At 44.8% G+C, this 23,187-nt stretch overlaps 1 protein-coding gene and 1 pseudogene across 1 annotated transcript in view; one reads left to right on the top strand and one right to left on the bottom strand.

The window, feature by feature from the left end:
- The window catches only part of MAP2K6 (mitogen-activated protein kinase kinase 6), a 97,267-nt gene that overhangs the window by 21,636 nt on the left and 52,444 nt on the right, over nucleotides 1-23,187 (top strand). The window lies entirely within an intron of this gene.
- LOC112480122 lies at nucleotides 22,969-23,084 on the bottom strand (annotated as a pseudogene).

The raw sequence follows: 23,187 nt of genomic DNA, 5'->3' as shown, positions 1-23,187 counted from the left end.
CCAGTTTCTGCACTTGTGCTCGAGAGCGAGTGCCTCTCTAAGTACCTTTCTTGCTTTGTCCTGTTTCTGTTCGCTTGTCCTGTATGCTCACAGGTAGAGTGGGGGTGAGGTGGGGAAATGACTGATAGAATTTTTTTAAAAAGGCAGTATAATGGACGCAGTAGAGGTTCCAACAACACAGAGGCAGAAATGATTAATGTAGAGAGCATTAGGAAAGCTTCACGTTGGAAATGACATTTGAGCTGGGTTTTGAAGGGTAAATAAGAGTTTACCAGCCATGAGAACACATTGTAGTCAGAGTGAAGAGTGTAGGAAAAGTGAAGGAGGCCCGGACATGCATGTCCTCCGAGCTGTGTAAGTTTGTGGTACCACCGCGTTAGGTCTGGGGTGCACTGTCCTTAGGGCACTGGAGGAGAGAAGGCGATGGAGTAACAACAATTCAGACTTTTTGTGTGTGATTAAAAAGCCCATACTCTTCCTTTAGTACCTCATTCTACTTCCATATGAGATGCCTGAATAAAGTTGGTCCTAAAACATTGTTAAGTAATCTACCTTCTAAATCTTTCTGTACCATCGAACTACAGTTTGGTTACTCTCAGGCTTTTTTTAGCCTTTTCTGTCCCTCTCCTTGCTGTGTGATGTACACTGTGACTGGAGAGGTCGAATCGGGTCATGAGGTTGAGTGGTACCTCATCTGAAAGTTTCTGGGTGGAGCAGGGTGCTCTCCTGGTCTTGGTTGGTTTCTCAGCTTTAAGATGATTTCTGTGTCAATGAGAGTTTGCTGTCAAAAGGTATAGGAATTAATTCTTGCCAATCTTGGAAGGAGAGGAATCCATTGAAAGAATTTGGGGTAGCTCATAAAAGCTGCCTGCCAGAGGGCCAGAGAACTAGAATCAGAGACAACAGAGCTGGAACAAAGCCGCCAGATACACGCAGAAAGGGGCTGGGGCAGACACCACTGCTACCCCCAGTGGGCACAGACAGGCAGCTTGAAGCTTGTACCACCACGACCAGACCCGAGATGTGGTCATCATCAGAACTGCTGCCCATAAAGCTTCCCCACCTGGATGGAGCTGCCACAACTAGCGTCAGGTGCTGAAATGGCCGCTGGGCTGTCCCTGCCTGTTTGCGCCACTAGAGACTGATCCCAAGTCTACAGTGATTGCCCTAGGGCCATTCCTTTAATGCAAAGGATCCTGGGAAGGTGGGCATTCGGCACTTTTAGCTTCTGTCATGGGTGGCAGACTCTGCTTCGTGAGATGGAGGACTGTCCAAACATAGGAAGGGGACTCAGAGGCCAAATGTCCGCTGCAGTCTCTAAGCTGGCCATTGTACGCATGCCACCAGTTTTCTTTAGCTGGAGACTTACGAGAAATCCAAAGTGCATTTGCACCAGGAAAAGATTTTACCAACTCAGATAGAGGAAGGAAACTCAACTCGGGGAAGTTAAGCAGTGGAGAGAAAACTCTCAAGTCTTAGATTACTTACTGACCTCAGAAGCAAAAGGGCTGGCTCAGCCTTAGCTACGTCTGTCAGGAGCTAATTCTAGTTCGTGTAACAAAAGTGAAATTTTAAATGAAGGCGCGTTGCCTCGATTTGTGAACGATTTTCAGAATCATAGATAAAGATCAGAGGTAAAAGGTTTTTTTTGTTTTTTGTTTCCATATTAAGAATTTAGAGAAGATCGTTGCATGTTTCAATGAAGTAGCTTGTTTGGGGGTTATATAACTGCCAGGTGGTGGACCAGAGGGTGGGACCCAGGCTTTCCATTTCTTTTTTCAGTATTCTCACCATGCCGTGCATATTTTCCTGTAAGAATTCCCTTTTCTTTGGGTAACAAATGAAGTGTCTGTAAATGGCCGAGTACCGTAAGAAGTGTTAAAAGAACCCTGGATTTATGCATAACAGTTGGGTTGGTAGGACATACACAGTAGCTCTGTTACTCATGGTGGTTATTTGGATGAAGGCTATGTTACATTTCTATACTCCCACTTGAGAAAGTAAACCTTGTGAAGGTCTGTCTTATTTTGAGATATTTATACTATCAAGTTCAGTTTCAAATGCATCAACCCTAGCTTTAGTTCACATTTATTGCCATTCACTAAAACATGTATGTCCCGTTGCACACGAAATCGAATAGGTACACACACACCTAAGGAGTTAAGAGTTTAAGCAAGAAAAAAATGTTTGTTTTTTTACCCGGCAACAAAGGTATTTTGGGAATGTAACATGTTGTCTTACCAGCTGCTGCCTCCCTTTAATGTTAGATCAGTTTGCGTCGCTTTAGTGTCTTCTGTTCATTAATGGAAACTGGGGGGGGAGGCAGAGAGTGGATCTATCGCTTTGCCTAAGAATATCAAGTTTATATAACCGAGCCAGTAACTGACAGGTTACTGTTGAGCGTCAGAACTCTCTCGTTCTCCTAGAGAACCCAGCACAGGGATGCAGCTTGGGTTTACATTAGTCAACAAGTTTTTTTTGAGTGACGCACAGGGGACCTAAACGATACTAAGTGCTTAGAGATTGAATTGCTGGATCAAGAATAGTGTTACATGGGCTAAATCAGTCGTGGCAGGACCAGCCGAGCCAAGCTAACTTTCCGTACCTCAGTTTCTCCACCAGTTATAGTTTCTCCTGTGTGTCAGATCGCCCATAGGCGTCAGCTCCTCGCTCCTTCCCTACTAACCTGCTAGTAGGTGTTTTATGTCTTTTGCAGGTGATGAAATCCAAAGCTCAGCGAGGTTGCACGATTTTCTTTGAGGTCATGGAGCTTGTGGCTCTGGAGCGTCCCTAAGTTTTGCGGGGTGGGGAATGCAGATGACGGGTGCTCGGAGCCACTCAGCCTGGATGCTTCTTGTCTCCTGCCTCTGCCTTTTCAGTGTTCACCACACGTTGATGCCTCCGCCACCCTTTACAACAATGGCTGCGTTTTGAGTTTTTTGGGGAATGGGTGCTTGGAAACAGAAAGACTAGACTTTGGAATGATTCTTTGAGAAGATACTGAATTGTGCGGTTCTGCGAAGTAGTCATTGAATTTGGTGCCTTGGCCGGTTTGCTGATGTGGGTGATTTATATAACTTCACATTTTATCGTAATCTTTGTTTCCTACGCACGTGAGAGTCATCGGTAAAGGCAGGTTGGGGAAATGGAATTTGACGATTGCACAGAAGGCAGCTGAGTGACCAGGTAGGGATTGGAAGAGGGGGTTGCTGAAGAGAGGAAGAATTTGGGCAATGATTCCATCTGGGGCTACAGAGAATGTTCAGAAGGGCGAGAGAGCACTGGCCGACCAGAGAGGAGTCAGTTAAGAAAGGTATAACAGGAGGGAGCAGGAGGCAAGGGACACGGATCCTTCGCAGGGAGCCAGGCTGGGGACGACACTTACTTGCTAGAGAGGCGACTGGGCCGAGTCCAGGGACCTGCCAGACTGTTGAGGTCAGTTGGCAGACAGGGCCCTTTCAACCCGAAACTGAGAGACTGCCTCCGGAACACAGCAGAAGGAGGACCTCGTGACTCTTAGGGTGCGGATGAAGGGAAATAAGTTAGTCAGCCTAGGACTGGAACAGGGAGACATGTTTAAATGCCAGTTCCGTCTCGAAGCCATGACAAACTCACCTAAGTATTGTCGCATCGCACCTCCGGTTGGCCTTGCTGTTTCTAATCGACATGCGCAGGGCAGCTCCCCTCACCGTAAAATCAAGCCATGGCTCAGTTATCTCTCCCCGTAGGGAAATATTCTCGGGGCATTATTTTTTTTCACCAACAACATAAGTTTAGTCCTCTCAGTTCTGAGGCCCAAATTAACACTGTTTTTCCTGAGACTCTAAAAGGCATTGTCTCTTCTTCTTCTTGCTCCTTAAATGTAGTCTGACTTTTTATTTAAGAAACACGACCGTCTTGCTGGCCTGCGGTGGTTGGAGCACTCCTACGAGAGGTGGCTAAGGTGGGGGGTCCTTCTGTTCCAGGCCACTCTGGGTGCGTCTTGGGTGTCTCATTGCTGTCCTGCTGCTTTGCAGCAGTCAGAGTCACAGTCCTGGCCCCACTCCCAATATCGGCCACCTCCAGCCAAGACTCTTTCTGTTCCCCAGTGCATCTTCTTCTGCTTTTTTCCTCAGCCCGATCTCCACTCTCAGCCCGTATCGTCGTCCTCCTTCAGTCCTCCCCAGGTAACGAGAGGCTCCTTCCTTCTGGTCAGAGAACAGGCTGTTTGCAGGGCCGGATGTCCTCTTGGTTTGCTGCCTTATCTTGGCACTTTTCGTCATTGCCCAGAGCGTTTGTTTTCACTGCTGGCTGTGGCGGTCCCTTCCTTTCCTTTTTCTGCCTTTTGTTTCTTCTGTCCTGGATGTTTGTGGCTTTTCCACATGGTGAATTTGCTAAAAGAAAGGCTCCATTGACTAGCAGGTGCTAGTAGGTGTTGCAGGGCTGGCTGCGTGGAGCTGTTGCAGGTGATCGGCCTTGCGTGCTGTGCCAAGGCCTGGGGCAAAGGTCGGTGTTCCCAGGTTACAGGCTTTGAAAGGGGCATCACTGGGCCTTTGGTGATAATGTCGAAAGTCATAAAGGAGCTTGGTTTTCTCTTTCTCTTAGCATGATTTAAAGGGTGGATTTTGGAGCCAGGCTGCCTGGGTTCAAATCCTGCCTCTTCCCTTAATTAGCCTCAGGCAAATTACGTAACATCTTTGTTTCTTAATCTGTAAAATGGAGATAATACTAGGTAGCCAGGACAAAGGGCTGAAGTGAAGATTCTGTTATGTAATATATGTTACTTATATATGTAAAACATATCGAATATAAAATAACAATATATTATGTATTTATGTTACATTATATGCATGTTATTTTATATATTATATTATTGCATAATATGTAACATATACTATTATATATAATAACATATATAAGATTATGGTATATAAACTATACACATGTAATTAATATATGTAAAGCCTTTAGGACAGACCTGGTATACAGCAAGTAGGTGATATACGAGTTTACTATTATTATTCTTTGATTTTTGTGGATTTTTTTTTTTGGAGAGGGATGTACATTTTTGTTTATGACTTATGAGTAAGGCTGACTTTTATTCCTCATAATCCTCTGAGTGGTTGGTTGACATTTCTATCCTCCTGTTAAAGATACAGCAGTTTCCAGTTGTAGGTACTATGTGTAGCTTGATATCAATCTGCCGCACAGGACGCACCGGGCTGGCTCTGCACCTGAGGCAGCAGGAGCATTTGAAAGGTCAGCGTGGGCTTGGACTCTCCAGGAGGTAAGCAGTGGGTCTGCCCGCCCATTTTCTCGGGCCTGCAGGTGGACTGTTCTTGTTTCCAGTGCTTTTCTAATCTGTTCCAAGACTCTAGGGTTTGGGAGGAAGGTTTAGAGGTCACGCTCCGGCCCAGCCTTCATCCATGCTTTGCCTAGCAGCAACGTTCTAGGCGGGGAACCAGAGATCAAACCCTTTGATCAAATTTAGGGCGATGAGTATTTTTTCCTTGAGACATTTTTGTTTTTAAGAGCTGCATTTCACGATAAAGTTGGGCTAGAAAGGGAGGCCAGTTTTTTTAGTTTATTCAAAAAACATATTTTGTGAGCATCTTCTTTTCCAGAAAAATCTAAATAAAACCCTACTCTCAGAGCAATTATAGCCTAGACCGTACAGTTTTGTAAACACACACACACACACACAAAATATAATAGGAATACTATGATGGGAAACTATTTTGGTATTTGTGGACACAAAAGCAAGAGGGTTCTATTTCATCTTTGTGTGAAATGGGATGGGCAGGGGTGAATCTTGAAAATTTTTAGGGAAGAGATTTTATTTGAGCTGAATCTAGAACGTTGAGTAGGTCCGTATGAGTCAGACAAGGAAAGGAAGGATATTCTAGACAGAGAAAACAGCATGAATAAGGACACAGAACCTCAGAGCATCCTGGTGGTCTGAGAATTCCCAGGGTCTGCCATGGCTGAAATGAAGTATGCGTGAAGGAGAACAATGAGAATCAGCAGTAGCTAATGGGCAGGGATTATCAGCCGCATGCTGGAGCTGGCTTGGGTCTGCCTCATGGAAGCCATTTATTAAATTGCCAGTAATTTTGCAGGCTGATTGTTAAACTGTTGGTAGCTTGAAATTGATAGTGGTGGAAATATTTATACTGTGGAAATTAGCAAATACTACATATCAGGGCTTTTTTTTTTTTTTTCTTCCTTCCAAGAGGAACTTTACCAGCTCTCTACTGATTGTGATGCCCTTGATTATTCTATGCCAGCCTGATTATTCTTCTTTAGGGTCCCTTCGTGTAGGCGATGTGGAGCCAGTGTGTAGGATGGCTGGCAGGGGAGCGATGTGATCGGATTTGTAATTTAGAAAGATCACTGTGTCTTTGGTCCTGTGCCTGAGGAAGCAGACCCAGGAAGGGATATTCTGGGGAGCGTTCTTAGGACGAGCATTTGAAGCAGAGTGAACAAAACACCGCTGGGAAGAAGGAAGACTTGAACGACGGAATAGCTGTAAGGCTGGTCTCACGGGGATGCTTTGGAGGTGGAATGGTCCATTGGGGGTGGTCGCCCCCAGAGGCACAGGGGCCAGGCCTTAAGATACCTGCAGTCACTGGACGACGTCTGGCCCTGTGGTGGGGTACAGACCAGGGTGACGCGGCATTTCCGGGAGAAGGCTCAGCAAGTCAGGGAGGGAGTGCCTCAGGCCTGGAGGCGACCCAGGGTGTTGCATCCCAGCATCCAGGTCACTCTGGTGGCAGTTTGGAGCATGAGTGAGCTCCGTGGGAGGTGGGAGGCAAAGAGAAGGGTTGGGAGCATATTATAGAAGTCCAGGTGAGATGATGAAGGCCGGAAGTGAAGCAGCGGCTGTGGGATGGAGGCAGTAGGGATGGGGATGTGGGAAGGCCGAGTCGGTGGCACTAAGTCTCCCCGATGCTGTGGTCCTCGGCCCAAGGCAGGAGCTGCCCCCGTGTCTGGAAACAGTTTTGGTTGTCACATCTGAGAGGGGTTGTGTGTCTGTGTGTGCTACTGGCACCTACTGAGTAGACATCAGAGATGCTGCCGATCACCCTATAATGTACAGGAGGGATGGGGATGTGGGAAGGCCGAGTCGGTGGCACTAAGTCTCCCCGATGCTGTGGTCCTCGGCCCAAGGCAGGAGCTGCCCCCGTGTCTGGAAACAGTTTTGGTGGTCACATCTGAAAGGGGTTGTGTGTCTGTGTGTGCTACTGGCACCTACTGAGTAGACGTCAGAGATGCTGCCAATCACCCTATAATGTACAGGACAGCGACCCCCAGCCCCGCCCCAATAAAGAATTTTCAAGCCCGGAATGTCAGCAGCGCTGAGGCCGATATGGATTAGGAGTAAAGGAATGATAGTCGGAGTAAAAGAGAGGAAGCGTGAGATGCCTTCCTGTTTCTGCCCTGGGAATCTGGGTACTGAGACCATAATTCAGTACCAGGTGGGTAAAGTGGAGACAGTACTTTCCTGATGGACAGAGAAGAACTTTCATCTCATGAGCAAATACATATCACGGTGTCTCTAAAGCCCAGCCTGTCTCCTATGAAAATTTTAATTCTAGGTAGCAGTAGATTCTTATGGCTTTCCCTTCTGTCTCGCATCCAAGAGATTACAGTAAATTAGAACTTCATTCTGTAATTAAAGCCACAGAGGCGAAAGCAAAAAACAATAAGGGGGCTCTTACAGTAGCCTCTCTTTCTTTTGTTGTGTTTTGATTTTTTGCTACCACAGTAGAAGTTTTGCAGAGAAATGGAACGTAGGGGCTAATTTAAAAATGTGTTGCTGAGGTTTTAGTAAAGTAAAGCAAATGAAGAAAATTAAATTTAATTAGGCAAAACCAGAAGTTGATTAGGGAAGTTCGAGCTTAGGTTGTGGACAAGCACTATGTAAAACATCCTACCTTCTTAACATGAGTGTATTCAAGTATAGCAAGTTGGTGAGGGCTTTGGTGCTGTTCTATGTTTTTTGTTTTTGTTTTTGACTGAAAGTTAGTTGTTGCACAGAGTGATGACCTCAGCCAGGTGTTCTGTGTTCTGTGGTTCCCCAGAGCTGAGGGACCAACACCAAGCGGGCTGGAGACTCCAGGAGACACTGTGAATGCCCTTGGATGGGACTGACCAGGCCAAGCAGAGGTGTTTAGCTGGAGCAGAATACAGATTTATTTCTAGGATGGGCATAATGGGAAGAGGGTAAAGGGGAGATATATTAACTCCTGGTACTAGAATACTCGATTATGGACAGAGAGGTGGTCTGCAAACTTTCTGTAAAGGGCAAGATAGTAAATATTTTAGGTTTTGTGGGCTATGTGGTATCTTTGGCACCTCTGCTATAGCTGTGTGAAAGCAGGCAGATAACACGTAAATGAGTGAGTATGCGTCATTCCAATAAAACTTTATTTACCAAAGCAGGTGGCGGGCCCAGTGTGGCCCACAGGCAGGAGTTTGCCACCCCTGGACTAGTCTGGAGAAGCTGGGTGCACTTTAAAAAAATGAGATTGATGTGCCGTTTTAAGGAAGGCGTGGATATGGAGGCGTAAGTATCGTGTAAAGTTTATGACTAAGGGATCTAAACACATTCATCTTCTTTTCCTTTATTTTGGTCTCTTTCCCCTGGTCACTTTTCTCCTTTAAATAATTTGCAGTGGATACACTCACACATACATCTGAGTTGCTTATTGCTTGATGATAATCGATTTCCTGTTACATTTGGAAGCGTTAAGCATGGAGCAGGAGGAGCCTCTTCTAGTCCCTTCTCTTAGCCCTTTGTAAAAGCAATTTGGTGATTTTTCTCTTGGGTGTAGCTCTTTAATTACCTTTTCACCTGTTTGCTGTTGACTTTGGGGCCGTGGTTCTCAGCCCTGTGTGTGTATTAGGATTACCTGGGGAACTTTTGCTTCCCAGTGCCCAGCCTGTGCTGGGAACTCCAGGGATGGGCCCAGGCATCATTATAGTTTAAAGCTCCCTGAGGATTTCAGTGTGCAGCCAAGGTTAAGAACCACCGCCTTGGATTTAAAGAAAAACAAAAAAACAAAAAACTGTCCTCAACTGTAGTTTTAGATGCTGAAAGAAAGAGGGAAATTTAATCTGTAGGTAACTGTTATGGCCTGCAGGTTATAACTACGAAAATAGGCTGCAGATTTTAAGGGCTATATTCAGACAAACTTATTTCCCAGTGACACAGTAGAAACTCTTTGTTGTGGCTTGGTAGAGGCGATCAAAGAAATATCAGGAAGCTATTGTGACTGGCCGACGTCTGTAATTTCTAGCCAGAAGCGCTTTTTCCATCAACGACTCCGGTGACAGCCTTCGAGTTCGGTGAAAGCTTCCAGGTTCTAGTGATTAAGTCATTATCCGCAGAAGCCGGTCTTAGCTGAGTAAATGATCAGGACAGATGTTCTGACTGTGACCAGAGGGAATTACCTTCCAACCTTGTCATGGGCACGTATCTATTTGATGATATTTCTTAAAGAGAAACTAATGGACCTGGCTCAAGGTGATTTTTGTTTAATGTAGGGAGACAGGGCAATTCAAAAGATAAATTCGAGGAACTTTTATAGAGCTATGTTGAAATTAATTAGAAGCTGTAGATGTGGGCATGGATGGTAATGTTTTGTGGGTAGGGAAATTTTGAAGGGACCCAAAAGTATTTTGTTCACAAACATTGCCCCCCCTTTTTTTTTTTCCATTTTAAAAATGAAAGATTCTAACCTTGTGACACTGACATTGCTCAAGCATTTAATGTTCAAGGCTGAATTTCAAAGATTTCGTGCTTTCTTTCCTGAGCACTAAAGACAATCATGGTTTTGGGGGGGTGGCGTGGGAAGTGGCCTACAATGTTCTGAAATGTTTCCAGGCTCCGTTATACCAGAGATGTGACAGTTGCTTCTTTTATTGAGGGGCGAGGGAAAGTCAATAGGATTCTGTCCACTGTAAGTAACTGAAGACCGAGGCAATGTAGTCGCAGGAATAGGGGTTTATTACCGCCTTGGCAAAGATGCCTGGGGAGGTACCGCTGTTCCTGGGTTGGTTGATTCAGTAATTTACCCACGCCCTGGCTTTGGATGGCATTTCTGATTCCTTTCACTTTTTATTCCTGGTCACAGGATGGCTACTATGGCCCTAAATATCATGGCATAACATGACAACATCAAAAGGCAGAAAGAGAAGGGGGCATTTCTCCCCCGAGTCTTATTATTTTTATTTTAATCAGGAAGGAAAAGCTTTCCAGGAGCTCCCAGCAGACCTTCTCTCAGGTTCCAAACCTGGAGCCAAAAGCTATGTAACTTGTTCACCCTTCAAACCCAGACTAGCCAAAGGGTTTGCTGTGATTGGCAGACACTAGGCGTTAGCAAACTTTCTGTAAAGAGTCTGATTGTGAATATTCTGGAGTTTGCGGGCCACGTGTGTTTTTTTGGTCCATATTCTTTTTCTTTTCTTAACCCTGAGAAAATGTATAAACCATTGTTAGATCGGGGTGGGGCGGGGGGGTGGTGTCAGACAGACTAATCAATTATGTTTCATCTCTGGAGGCGTCCACCATCCCTGCCCACAGTGCCGCCTATTTTCTGAACAATACGGTGATTTTGTTAGCAAATTGAGTGGGCAGCCGTCTGTGTTTGCCTCAATATCTAATTTGTAAAATTGCTGTAATAATTACTAAATGAGATGACTAAATAAAGCAAATAATATAGTTCTGGGCACATCAAAGGCCCTAACAGATAGTAGCTACTTATGTTATTATCGTTGTTTGTTCTTTTTTTATATTCCTGTGTCGCCGCTGGATGACAGACAAATTCCGTCATCGAAACTCCTCTTGTGTATAGGCATGGAATTCTGATTGGATTGGAATAAAACATTATTTTGTGATTTTTTTCGTCAGTTCAGTATTCCTCTATTGTGGGGGAGTGTGGCTTCTAAATTCCATATCTGGTTCATGGATACAAATTTTAACGTAGTTCGGCAAACAGCAACTTGATGAAGAGAAGTTGGGTTATGAATTCTGAGGACTTCAGCCGTCCTTTCATTGGAGTGGGGTGATTATTCTCACTCTGTCAGGTTAGGCTAGGTAACAACTCCCTGCCCGCCAAATCTCAGTGGCTTAACACAAGAGAAATGTTATTCCTTGCTCGTGCTACATGTCCCGAATGAATCGACAGGGACTCAGTGACCCAGCCTAAAACAGGCTCCGCCATCATGTAGTGGCACCATTGGGAACACCTGGCCTTCTCAGCCTCCGTGGCGAGGGAGAGACGGAGATGGGAGAATAGCTCTTGAACTTGCAGCCTCGGACTGGAAGTGACATATTTCACTGGCCGGAACTGATCATATTGGTCGATCTACCTGCACGGAGGGCTGGGAAATATGGGGGAACAAATGGAATATTGGGCGAGTATTACCATCCCTCCCATAATCCCACTGCGCTATCTACGCATACTCTTCAGGAGAGAAGTGATGAAGTGTCACCGTTATAAAACACTAGTAGTTCCGAGTCCTTTACCTTCTGTCTTCTCTCAAACTCTTATTTCTCCCATTTTTTATTTACATTTTTAGATGATATTTTTCTCCTTTCCCATGCCTTTTCCTTTTCTTATATAGAATAGAATCTTGTCGATAGTTTCTAAAATTTAGAGTGAATGAATTAGAAAATGACGAAAGTGAAAAGGTGTGTCATACTTGGATTACTACAATATGGAAATTCAGAAGGCTTTATCATTGAAATGTCAAAATTGCCTTCTTTTGCCTTTTGAATGCTCCTCTAGCTCAGTGAGTCTCAAACTGGGAGAAGTGTTACTTCCTAGAGCGTCTCAGGCGACGTCTAAGGACATTTTTGGTTGTCACAATAGGCGGGGTTTGCTACCAGCATCTAGAAGGTAGAGGCCAGATAGGCTACTAAACATTATACAATGCACAGAACAGCCACCAACTGCAGAAAATGATCAGACCCCAGAAGATCCATTTGTATGTTCAAGTTTGAGAAGCACCACTCCAGGCTGGTATCAAATTATGGTCCCGTTGTTATCTCTAACACGATCACCATGGAATGCAGGGGCTCCTTCTAAAAAAATTGACTCCTTCCCTTCCTTCCTTCTTTTCCTCCCTTCCGCCATCCCTCCCTTCCTTCCTTACCCTTTCTCCCTCTCTCCTTTCCTTTTCCTTCCTTCTTTCCTCCCTCCTTTCTTTCCTCTTCCTGCCTTCCTCCCTCTCTCCCTCCCTCCCTCCCTAAATCGCATATGCGTAGGAACTGCCCTGGACCTGCTGAATCAGAATCCCAGGGTAGGGCCACTGCCTTTTAAACAAATATCACCCTGAAGTCTGAGAACCACATCCCAGGGCAAATCTTAACTTCAGAGTTGTCTCTGATTTCCCCTGAACTTTGGACTTAAGAAGCCCATCCTCACAATCGGCACCAACTCTCTTGAGTTTCCCAGTTGCTGTCTGTCAGTAGTGCTGGTCATCCTTCTGCTGCCCCAGACTTCCACCTGGCTTGCATCCCATTATTGGAATATTTCTTTACCTTGCATTTAAAAATGTGCAGGGTCTCCGAGTTTCAGAAAAAGAAAGCAAGAAGCTTTTGTTTCCATCGGTTGCCTTTTCCTGTGACTGTGCCCCTTCTCTGCGTGTGTCACCTCTTTCAGTGTCCTAGTGTGTTGCCACTGTCTGTTTTCTGCATTTTCTTGGTGCCTACCCATCTCTTAGTGTCTACCGTCTGCCCTCTGCCCGCATCTTGCCACCAAATCTCTTCTTGCAGAAGTCACTGGGCACTTCTCTATTTTCCTTTGCGTCTACCTTTTTTGAGGGCTTTTGAGAGGTTGGCAAGTATATAAAAATTATGTATTATGGTTCTAACCTGCTTCGCTGGTGTGCAAAGTTGAGCTGAATGTCAGCCTCTAAGCCAGGGAGAAATTGGACCTTACGCTCCCTTTGCTTGCCAACCCCCAGGGTAGGAAAGTAGTCAATTGCTGAAGGTTTTTATACTTAAAAAACATGTTTTACAGATTCAGGCTTACTGCAAATTTTCTTTTAGCATTAAGCTAGTTATTTTAATTCCTAATTAATTTAATTACCAAATTTCTTCAGATAATTGCCTGTATTATTCTTGCGATGTTTATTGTTTTGTAGTTGATTCTGACTAGAATCTTTTCTTGTTTTATAGGATGCACTCATATTTTGAGTAGCTAAATAAGTCATTATCTTCTCTTAGAGAACCTGTAAACTAAATCTTTAAAATCCAGTGAAAGAGGAAGTATTTTAATCTGTTGAAAGGAAATAGATTAAGAATGCACCAAATACAGAATATTCCCCCCCAAAAAAAACCCCAAACAAAAAAACCCTCCTTTTTCTCTCCTTCCCTTTCTTCCTTCCATCTTTCATTCCTCTTGCCTTTATTTCCTCCCTCCTGTCTTTGTCTTTTTTATATACTCAGCAAACACATTCCATGTAGTACATTAGACTCTGGGGTAGGGGAATGAAACAAATATGTCCCCTTGCCTTTAAGATGCTAAGAGTTTAGCAAGGGGCAGTATTACCATCGAATAAATAAAACAATATACTAAGCACACAGAGAGGCCGAGGGTACAACAGGCCTGGGAGGGAGCGATGGAGATGGGGTGATAGGAAAGCAGGTGGAGGAGACATAATAGGATGGATCTTGCTTGAGCTGAGTCTTGGAAGGTGAGCAGCACTTGGAGGGCGGAGGCAGAGGGATTTCAGGCGCTGCAGTTGCATGAGCAGGACCAGGAGGTGACCTCGTGCAGGTGAGGCATCTTGGGCCGGTATTGACCGAGGAGGCTGGGGAAGGAGGAGAGCACAAGTCTAGCTTTTAAGATGGGAAGCAGCGTGACCATGCGTCTGTGACAGCTCAGAGGACTGTGGAGAAGCGCAGTCCTGAAAGGTGGGAGACGGTAAGTAGACCAGTGTAGCTTCTAGCTAAGACTTGATAGACTGGGGTTCGGTACGGAAAAGTCATCCAGAGTCATAGAAACCTTGGCAGTGCCACAGGTGAGAGGCACCGGGAGAGAAGAGGCCAATGACAGAATCTTAGGTTCAGGTCAACTTTTGATGGGGAGGGTAAAAGAATAATTAATATGAGAGGTAGGAGGAAAACCTGTGTGGTACTGTCACCGATCCTTATGGGTTTGGGACTCCAAAATAAGATCCTTTTGCCCAGTGTCACACACTAGTAGAACTAGACGGTATTCAGTAAAGCAAAGCAGAAACTTTATTCTTTCATCAGAGAATGGAGAAGGTCGAGCACACACTCTACAGATACCCGTCTCCCCGACTTGAAGACATTAGGAGACTCTTGAAGGATTGTGGGAAGCAGGCAGGCTCAGGGGCGGAGATTTCTGAGAAAAGGGTGGAGAGTTCTCAAAAGTACAGGGGGAGGGGAGAGTGGCATGTGTGGTTTCTAAACGTGCTTGGCTTATGCCTGGTCTTACAGAGCATGTCTCACTTTAATGTTGAGCCTCTACCCCTAAGCGTGATTTTTCACTCAGCGTGCTGGCGAAAGAAAGCTCATCCGAAGGTCACGTGGCAAGGGGTTTCTGGTGCCATCTTGGATCCTGCTGGGGCAAACAGGTTTCATAGCTGGGCACTTGGCTCTCTCGTCTGGTCCTTGCTGGCAGGCTTAGCTCGCTCTGGAATTTCTGTCGTTTTCTGAAGAGTCCAGCCTGTTTCGTCAAGGGACGTGTTGGAGAACGAGAGGAGACAAGACAGTTAGAAATAGAAATTTAAGGATCAGCTAGTAATGTGATGGCACAACCCAGTGACAGTACAGGTTTAAAACGTTCACTCTCTTTTCCAACTAGGTGTAAAGAAGTCCTTTGTTAGTGACACAGCTTATTCCTTTGCCTCTAGGAGTAACTCAGAACAGATCTGCTTCCCTTTCTATGCGACGGCTCTGGAAATGATTGGAAGAAAGCTGTCGTGATTTGCCTTGATCTTTTCCTCTCTGGGTCACGAATCCCTTCTTGTCCCACACTGGTCCGTGTGGGGCATGGTTTCTTCACTGCTCACCTATACTCTTGTGTTGCTGGCCCAACCAGCAACGTGGTCGCCATGAATCAGAAAGAAGGGAGGGAATGACTTCCCCTTGTCTTCATTTCGTGCTCCTTCCACAGGCATTTCTTTCTTCTAATTTTTATAGCCAATTCTGCATGAGTTGTTGGGTCAGTGAGCCTGAGGGTGGAAGAGAGCTCCAGGCGGCTGAATAGCCTGGCTTTGTCTGGAGGCCTGTTTTTCTGACTGTTTATGGTGCCTGACAGGGTCGGTTTTGTTCTGGGGAGAGCTGGTTTGAGAAAGCAGGCTGCTGAGAAAGCTGCGGGGCTCCGCTTCCCTCCGGGGCTATCCCCAGGGCCCCCTCAGGGAGCTGCGATTTAGCATCCCCAAAGCGCCCCTTGCCCAGTGGAGGTCATCTAAGGCCTCTGCATCCTCCTCCCAAATCTAACTCTGATAGAGAGAGGAAAAGAAACTGTCACCACTTTCATCAGCTTAATAGTAGTCAGGAAGGAGCCCAGGCCAGCAAGATTCCATTTTGATATTTTAATCGTCAATCAACATTTCAAAAACCAAACCAAACAAACAAACAAAAAAAACCCAACAAAAACACCCCCAGCAACAGCTGTGTACCACTTTTCCTAACTTTTCCTCCACGGTTGGCAGTCAGATTGCATTCCTTTGCAGAAAATAACGATGTCAGTTTTAGTCAGAGTTTATATGTAAAAACTTGAAAGGAGGCAATTTGGAAAGGAAAGTGAAATTAGTGAGCTTTTCAGTCTGCATTTGGAACAAAACGCACATTTGGGATTGTAATGTGCACACAGAACGCTGGAGTTTCCTTCCCAGGCCTTCCTGCTTTCTCTCACAGCCCTGGGCACATAGAGTCCATGACAGGCAGCTTTGACCGTAGCAAGGAGAGCACCTGCTCGAGAGGACTTCCGGCCTCTGCCTCAGGCCACAGGGAGCGGGTCAGCCTCTCCTCAAACCCGAAGGTGGACTCTGGTCAGCTGATGGGTGTGGCGAGCACCTTCCAGCAGAGAAGAAAGGCTCGGCTGGTCTCTGTGGTTTCCAGAACATGCAGTCTGGGACGCAGTGTGCCATGGAGTGCTGCTGGATTCGTATGGAGCCGTCGACTTTTTCCCCGAGGGTCATGACAAAGGTGGTTTCTTCCAGTGAGTTCTCTGGACTAGCAGTTTAAGGAAACGTTAGCTCCAAGTCCCCATTCTACCCATTCCTTAGTTTGATGGTCTCGAGTAAAGTTCTCGCATATATAAGTTCTTAACCACCTCGAGTACAGAGTCACTTTCTTTATGTCCCTGTGCCCTGCATTTGCTCATAGAAACAGGTTATACTTGGTGCAGGAGTTTAAAGTGTTACTGATAGGACTAATAATATGACCTGTAACAGGCTCGGTTTCCTCATCTGTAAATGGGGAGATGACTTCCACTCACCTACGACCTCGTTGCAGCTCCGAAGGTGATTCGCTTGTGTTATTAATTAAATGGGCATTTCATGGGCCATTGTAGGAAACTCCCTATTGGAATATTGTGTATGTGTAAAAATATATTAAGAATTTTAAATAACAAATTAATAAGTGAACTTTTCACACGCCATCTGTTGAGGTTAATTCTGCTATGGAATCTGTTAAAGGTAATGCTAATAAAGCAGAAAAGCGCATCCTGATATTTACACGGATTACAATAAGAATCAGTAACAACTCACCAACTAGTTACCTTACTGGATCCCATTCTGTCCTGGTCAGTGCTTTCTATACTTGAAGCTGAGTGTCGCTCAGACAAATATTTCCTTCTACCTGAACACCAGGCGGGGATAAAGGGGTCTTGATAAGGCAAGGAATATGGGATGAGATAAAGGAAGAGTTACCACATGCGATGAACATATATAGGAAAAGACTAGAAAGTGTTAGAATCTGTGTTTTCATCCTTCTCAGGGAGAAAGCCTGAGCTGGTGTTGTATCTAACGCTCAAGAATGATTCGTCGGAAAACACAGGCACTTGGTGCTCGTGGGGTGATGTTTGTTAGGAACTGGGCCATCTGCAGCGAGGAAGGTGTAAGATGGTCGAGGGGGAAGAGGTGGGAGGGAAGGGCTTGTATGGAGCTCTCAGATGCCATTGTGCTGAGTTTCCTTTCATTGTGTGTTGATTCTTCTGGAGGGAGGCTCTGGGCTGAGTCCCTTTCCATTTTCACTACCGCCAGGTCAACTGTTAAACCGTGGATTTAGACACGGATGGTTTTTGATGAGAAAACTGGGAACTTGCAGGAAATATTATACTATAAAAAAGTTAATATGCACATATGTGTAGATAACCATAACTCTCAGACCTTGATTGCCTGTCTCGTCCTTTCTTTGAAGCTTTCGATTTAAATGGACAGTTTGCTGGATTTCTTTACCTGGATGGTCCCTCAACCTCAGTCTACTCCAACCCAACTTTCCCCCTCCCCATCTCCTCTGTTTGCTTCCCTTGTGCTCTCGTTCTTAGTTGGAGCCTATCATTCCTCCTGGGAAGACTTTTCAGTGGAATTGTTTTTTTCCTCTCTACCTTTACTATGATGGATCATTCCAGGGCCCCCTCTTCTCTCCTTTTGACTTCTGCAATAACCTCTCGATCCGTTTTTCTGCCTCCAGTCCTGTGCCCCATCTTGATCCGCCCTCTGTCTGCCACCGGAATGACTAAAGGAGTATAATTTCAGAACCATTTATGGGTCAGTCACTGTCTTTTCAAGGTTGGGGGCAAAACAGTGACCTAATCACTGTTTCTGCTTTCACTTATTTTCTGGTGCTGAAGACCAGCAAGGCCATGTGCACAGGCAAAGAATTAACATGTTTATAAATTGTACTGCATCAAAAGGAAACAAACAAGGATTTGAGATGGAGAATAAAAGGGTGGACGTCTTTGCATATTGTAGGTGAGCAAGGCTTTCCTAGATGATGACATTGAAGCTGAGATCTAAAGGATGAGAAGGAGCTAGAATAGAAGGATGTCGGGCAATACATGTTCTTGGCAGAAAAGATGGTTTGTGCAGACTCTGAGATGTGAAAAAGTTTGGTGGGCTCAAAGCACTAAAAACTAGGAGAGAATGATTAATATACAGAGTCACCGAAAGAGAGCGATTTAAGGTGGGATCAAAAAAATGGGCAGGAATCATATTACACGGGGCCTTGGAGTAAGGAGTCCATTTTGCTCCAAGTTCAGTGGGAAGCCGTTGAGGAATTCTAAGCACAGGAGCCGTTTTATCCATTTTACACGTCACCATCACTCTTGTTGTGGAGCATGGGTCAGAGGAGGATGAAAGAGAAAGTGTGGAGACCAGGTAGGAAGTTGTTGCAGAAGCCCAGGTAAGAGATGATGCTCTGTAGGCTAAGGTGTTAACAAGAAAGATGGAGAAAGGTGGGCAGATTTGGAATTACTTTTGGAGATAAAATCAACGGGATGTCCTGTTGGATTAGACATAGGGATAGAAGAATGGGAGAAGATTAAGGATGGCTAGTCTGAACAGTTGGATGAAGGGGATCATCTATCGAGATGAAGAATATTTTGACCCTCTGTCTTCCTCTTCTATTTTTCAGGACTCATGTGATTAGATTGGGTCCACCCATACAGGCCAAGCAATCTCCCCATCCAAGGTCTTTAACCTTAAGCACATCTGCAAAGTTCCTTTTGCCCTATAAGGTAACATAGTCACAGGTTCTGGGGCATGGACATCTTTGGAGAGTGGGCATTATTCTGCCTATCTCGAGGTCCAGTAAAATGAGAAAAGTATTCACAGAGGTGGTTGGTGACCTTGATAAGAACTCTTCCAGGAATATGATGGCAAAGGAAAGCCACATCGTAGTGGGTTGAGCAATGAAAGAAGTTAGTACACAGATACAACATAGTGTGTAGACAACTGTTTAAAGAACTGGAATTATGACTTGGGGGGCGGTGTGGAATGAAATAAAGCACTTTTTGTGGCAGATACAAGAGCATAGTTGTTTATTGATAGGAATAAAGCACGTGTGATGGTGATCCTAGGGCGTATCGTCAGGGAGGGGATACCTGGAGCCCTTCCTAGGATGAGAGTGGCTGGATCCAGTGGAGGAGTTGGCCTTTGATGGGAGGGACATGCCTACCTTCGTGTAGAAGGGAAGAAGATATGGATGCTTTGTGACCCTGTGATGGGAGATGGGTGAGGTCCTATCTCATACTTGCCATTTCTTACAGTGAAGTATGAAGCAGGATCACCACCTAAAACAGAACTGTGACCATACCTGTCTCTTGCTTCAGACTCTTCAATGGCTCTACCTGCTTCTCTGTTTTCATTTCCTGACACTGTCAGCTTAGGATTTTACACCGTAGTCTCCCGTGTTCCTTATAGCCTTCTGGACATACCACACCTCTTTGCTTTTGACTTTGTGTTAACTAATTTTCTTTACCGGAATGCCTCGCCTCTGCTAATTTTCTTAACCCTTTCCCGCCCTCACCTCCAGTGTCCACTTCTCTGGGAACCAGCCTTGAGACACCCTCACCCAGGTCGTTTAGCTGCCTGTGTTCTCTCAGAGCTCCGCGTTTACACTTCTGTTAGCCCTGATATAATTATTTGCTGCATATCTGTAATCTTTACCAAAATGTGAGTTTGTTGAGGGCAGAGGCGTGTCCCTCTCATTTTCGTATCCACAGCTCCTAACACTGTGCCTTGTTGACTTCAACAGTATCATGGTCGGTAAATCGACTGAACATGTATCGAACAACATCAAAGGAGGATAGAAAAAATAAATCTATTTCGTGTCCACGAACTGTTATTATGCTCTTCATTGACTTGTGAGAGTTTCATTTTGCCCACTCTCCACTCTCCATAGCCAGATCTCGGCAGGCTCAAACATTCCAAGCATCAGCTTGGAATCTAGATCACCCTGTAGGCTGTAAAACTCTTCAAAGAAAAGATTATGTCTTAGTCATCTTTGCGTCACTATTACTTAGCACAGTGCAAAGCCCGTAGTAGAAAGCATGACAATGTTTAAATTACTTTGTATGATTTTAAAATCGTTTCTCCAAAAGCTGTACTATCTGGCACATCTCCTCCCCCAGAGCGTGTCCTTCTGTCCTCTGATCAGCCTTTAGAGAAAGGTAGTCTGATACAACCCTGATTTTGATCTCTGTTTCCATTTCAGAGGCCTTAGGTTGTTCTAAGTGGAGAGATTCCAAATTCTGTAAAGCAGAGTGACCTAGCATATATTGTTCTTCAGTTTGTTCTTTTCAAAGAGTCCAACACGTTTCACAGGCACTACTAAGGCATGCTAGCTAAACAATTGGTCACTTAACAATTAGGAATAAATATACATCTTCACAATCAGGGTTCGTAGTGCTTCGAATGGAATCTTTTGCGACTGAGACAAGAAGCTTACAAAAATCAGATCAAGGCCTGCAAAATATATTCTCAATAAAATGCTAAGGGGTGAAAGCATTTTTAAAAAATTGAATATGGTCTTCATTTTATGAGAAAATCTTGTATCTGGGTCAGTATATATAGTTATAGATATATGTACAAAAATGACTACGCTGTTGTCCACCAAAATATTAACAATGGTTTCACCAGGGTGGTTGAAATTTGGATAATTTCAGTGTTCTTCTTTATACCTTTAAAAATGTTTTTTCTAAATTTTATAATAAATATTTTCTATTTTGAAGTCAGTAAATTTATGGTATTTGTTTTTAAGAGCGATTTATTATTACTGGCAAAAATTCTTATTATTATTGGCAAAAATTTAAGATCCACACTCAAAGGCACATGCTTTTTAATGCCCCCTTCCCCTCCCTACCTGGCATAGTGGCTGCAGGAGAGATGCCTTTGTATTCTTTAAGCATCAGTGTAAGACAGTTTTTAAAATTTATTTTAATTTTTTATTTTGGCTAGTGATAAAGAGAGCAAGAAGCCAGGGGCCCTAGATTTGAAATGCTTTTTAGCCAAGAGGACTAAAGAATGGAGGTTAATGTCCACGAATGATGATTGACCTAGAAGTTTGGGAGATGACTTCAAATGTGAAAATATGATCCGGGCTCAGGAGGTTTTCAAAGGGTACCCCATCAGATCTGTTGGACTCCCCAGCCTCAGGCAGATGTTCCAGCGGTTTCTTTGGAGGGCCTCTGTCTACCCTGGTACGCGTGCTTACAGCAAGGCTTTCTGAATGCGGCTTAATTCCCAAGACCAAAATAGTCCAGTGAGTCACTTGGGTATATTCTGGATCAAAGATTTAAAAACCAAAGCATGCAAAAGGTCCATTAGGCATTAGCTCAGAGGCAACGTCAGTTAATTCTGATTTCAAGGCTACCAAAAGGGCTCAAGACCGTCAGAGTAATGTTAGAGCGAAGAGAGATGGCACCTTCTGGGCAAGGACTCCCAGGAATGGTGGGTTATGGTAGGTTATGGTATGCTATTTTATTGTAATTATGTTTTTCATATTCTCTGTGATGTTTAACACCGTGTAAGTCACGTGCTGAGTGTCGGATGAATGACAAGAGACCAGAGGAGAGTATTGTGAGGTCCTCGCTGAGTCAGGGGCCATCTACTTGGTTTGCTGGGACTGCCCCTCTTCACACCTCTCGTCTTGGTTTAATCGTGAACACTGCCCTCTTCCACTCTCAAAAGTGTCCCATCTGGGGAGCTCAGTTTATAGGGTTACCCTGTGACCGAGGTGGCTAAGTGCAGTCTAGATGCCGTGATTTCATCTCGGTCTGCACAGCAGTTGTCTGCTTGGCACAAATTCAAGAGCCACACCCAAGGGCATATGCTTTTTATTGCCCCCTCCCCCATCCCGACCTGGCATAATGCCTGCAGGAGATGCCTTTGTATTCAGCCTTTTCAGATAGATAAGTAGCACTGTCAAGGAGCCCTAGCAGGTTGAAGCACTGGGCATGTTGATCTCTGTTACTGCAGCTGTCCCAGATGGTGTTAATATCTCTGGGACTCTGAACTCAGCATTTGGGGCCAACGGGATAAAGTCCTGAGAACACATTGAAACTGACAAGCTGCTGTGACATTTGCTCTTTGGCCTCTAAGCCATGGATTTTCTTCTGCTTTATGACAGTTTGCACTTCTGTATTCTTTATTCCTTTGGGGACTCCTGCTCAGTTCCATTTTTCTTTAGAAGATTGAGAGTTTAAAGGCAGCACGTCTCATTCTCCAAGGACTTAGAGCCCCTTAATTGCTCCAGAAGTCTGAAAAGTCAGTCTCTAGGAACAAGCTCAAGGAGGACTCAAATTGAGACAAACGTTTGTACTTTGATAAATGCCATGCAGTTTTCATTACTCTGCCCTAGGAGCAGAAGTGTCATAAATGAGATTGGGGAAATGCTTGCATTTTCTGAATGAGGGTTTAAGTTCCTAGAAACCTCTCATGCTCTGTAAATTTAAGATTTAGGACTGTGCTAGTTTAAAACGAAAACAGTTCTAAATTTTCCCAGGTCCCTGAACCCTTTGAGAAATGATGATGACCAAGGATCCTCCCCCCAGAAAATTATGTATGTGCACACTCAAAGAAAATTTTACGTGTAATTTCAGAGGATTTATGTTGCTCAGTCTACACAATGGATTGGAGATTAATGTAGCAGGTACAGCTGGTTGCTTTCCCGATATGCATGCTCCACGCTCCCCTTCCTTCTTCCTATGAGAAACTCTGTTCTCTTTGGGTATCTCACCCTCCTCCATGTGACCGTGTACTTGAGGGGAGGCCCTGACCCCAGCCCCAGGGATGGAGGTGGTGGGAGGATGCCTGGTCTAAGCAAATCGTGACGGTCCCAGGAGATTGGTTCTGGCATTGGTATGTGATACTTTGTTGGCAAATAAGACAGGAGTGCGATTCTACTAGGGAGCATTGGGGCAAGATTTCATCCCTCTTAAAATGAGAAACATACAGTGGGATGGCGAAAACAACCTTTTTTTAAAAAAAATTTCTTATTTATGCCTATAGCACCTGGTCTTCCTAGATGGTCTCCCATCCAAGTACTAACCAGGCCCGACGCTGCTTAGCTTCCAAGATCGGACATCGGGGTTGTTCAGGGTGGCATGGCTGTAGACCATGGACCATGGCTACACTGGGGCGCGAACCCAGGATTTCTGTATGTAAAGCAGATGTGCTAACCACTACACTATGGAACCACATCCACAAAAACAGCCTTGA

This window comes from Pteropus alecto, unplaced genomic scaffold (assembly GCF_000325575.1).
Source record: "Pteropus alecto unplaced genomic scaffold, ASM32557v1 scaffold134, whole genome shotgun sequence".
Lineage (NCBI taxonomy): Eukaryota > Metazoa > Chordata > Mammalia > Chiroptera > Pteropodidae > Pteropus > Pteropus alecto.
Note: the sequence above shows the minus strand (reverse complement) of the source record. Positions and strands in the feature narration are given on the sequence as shown.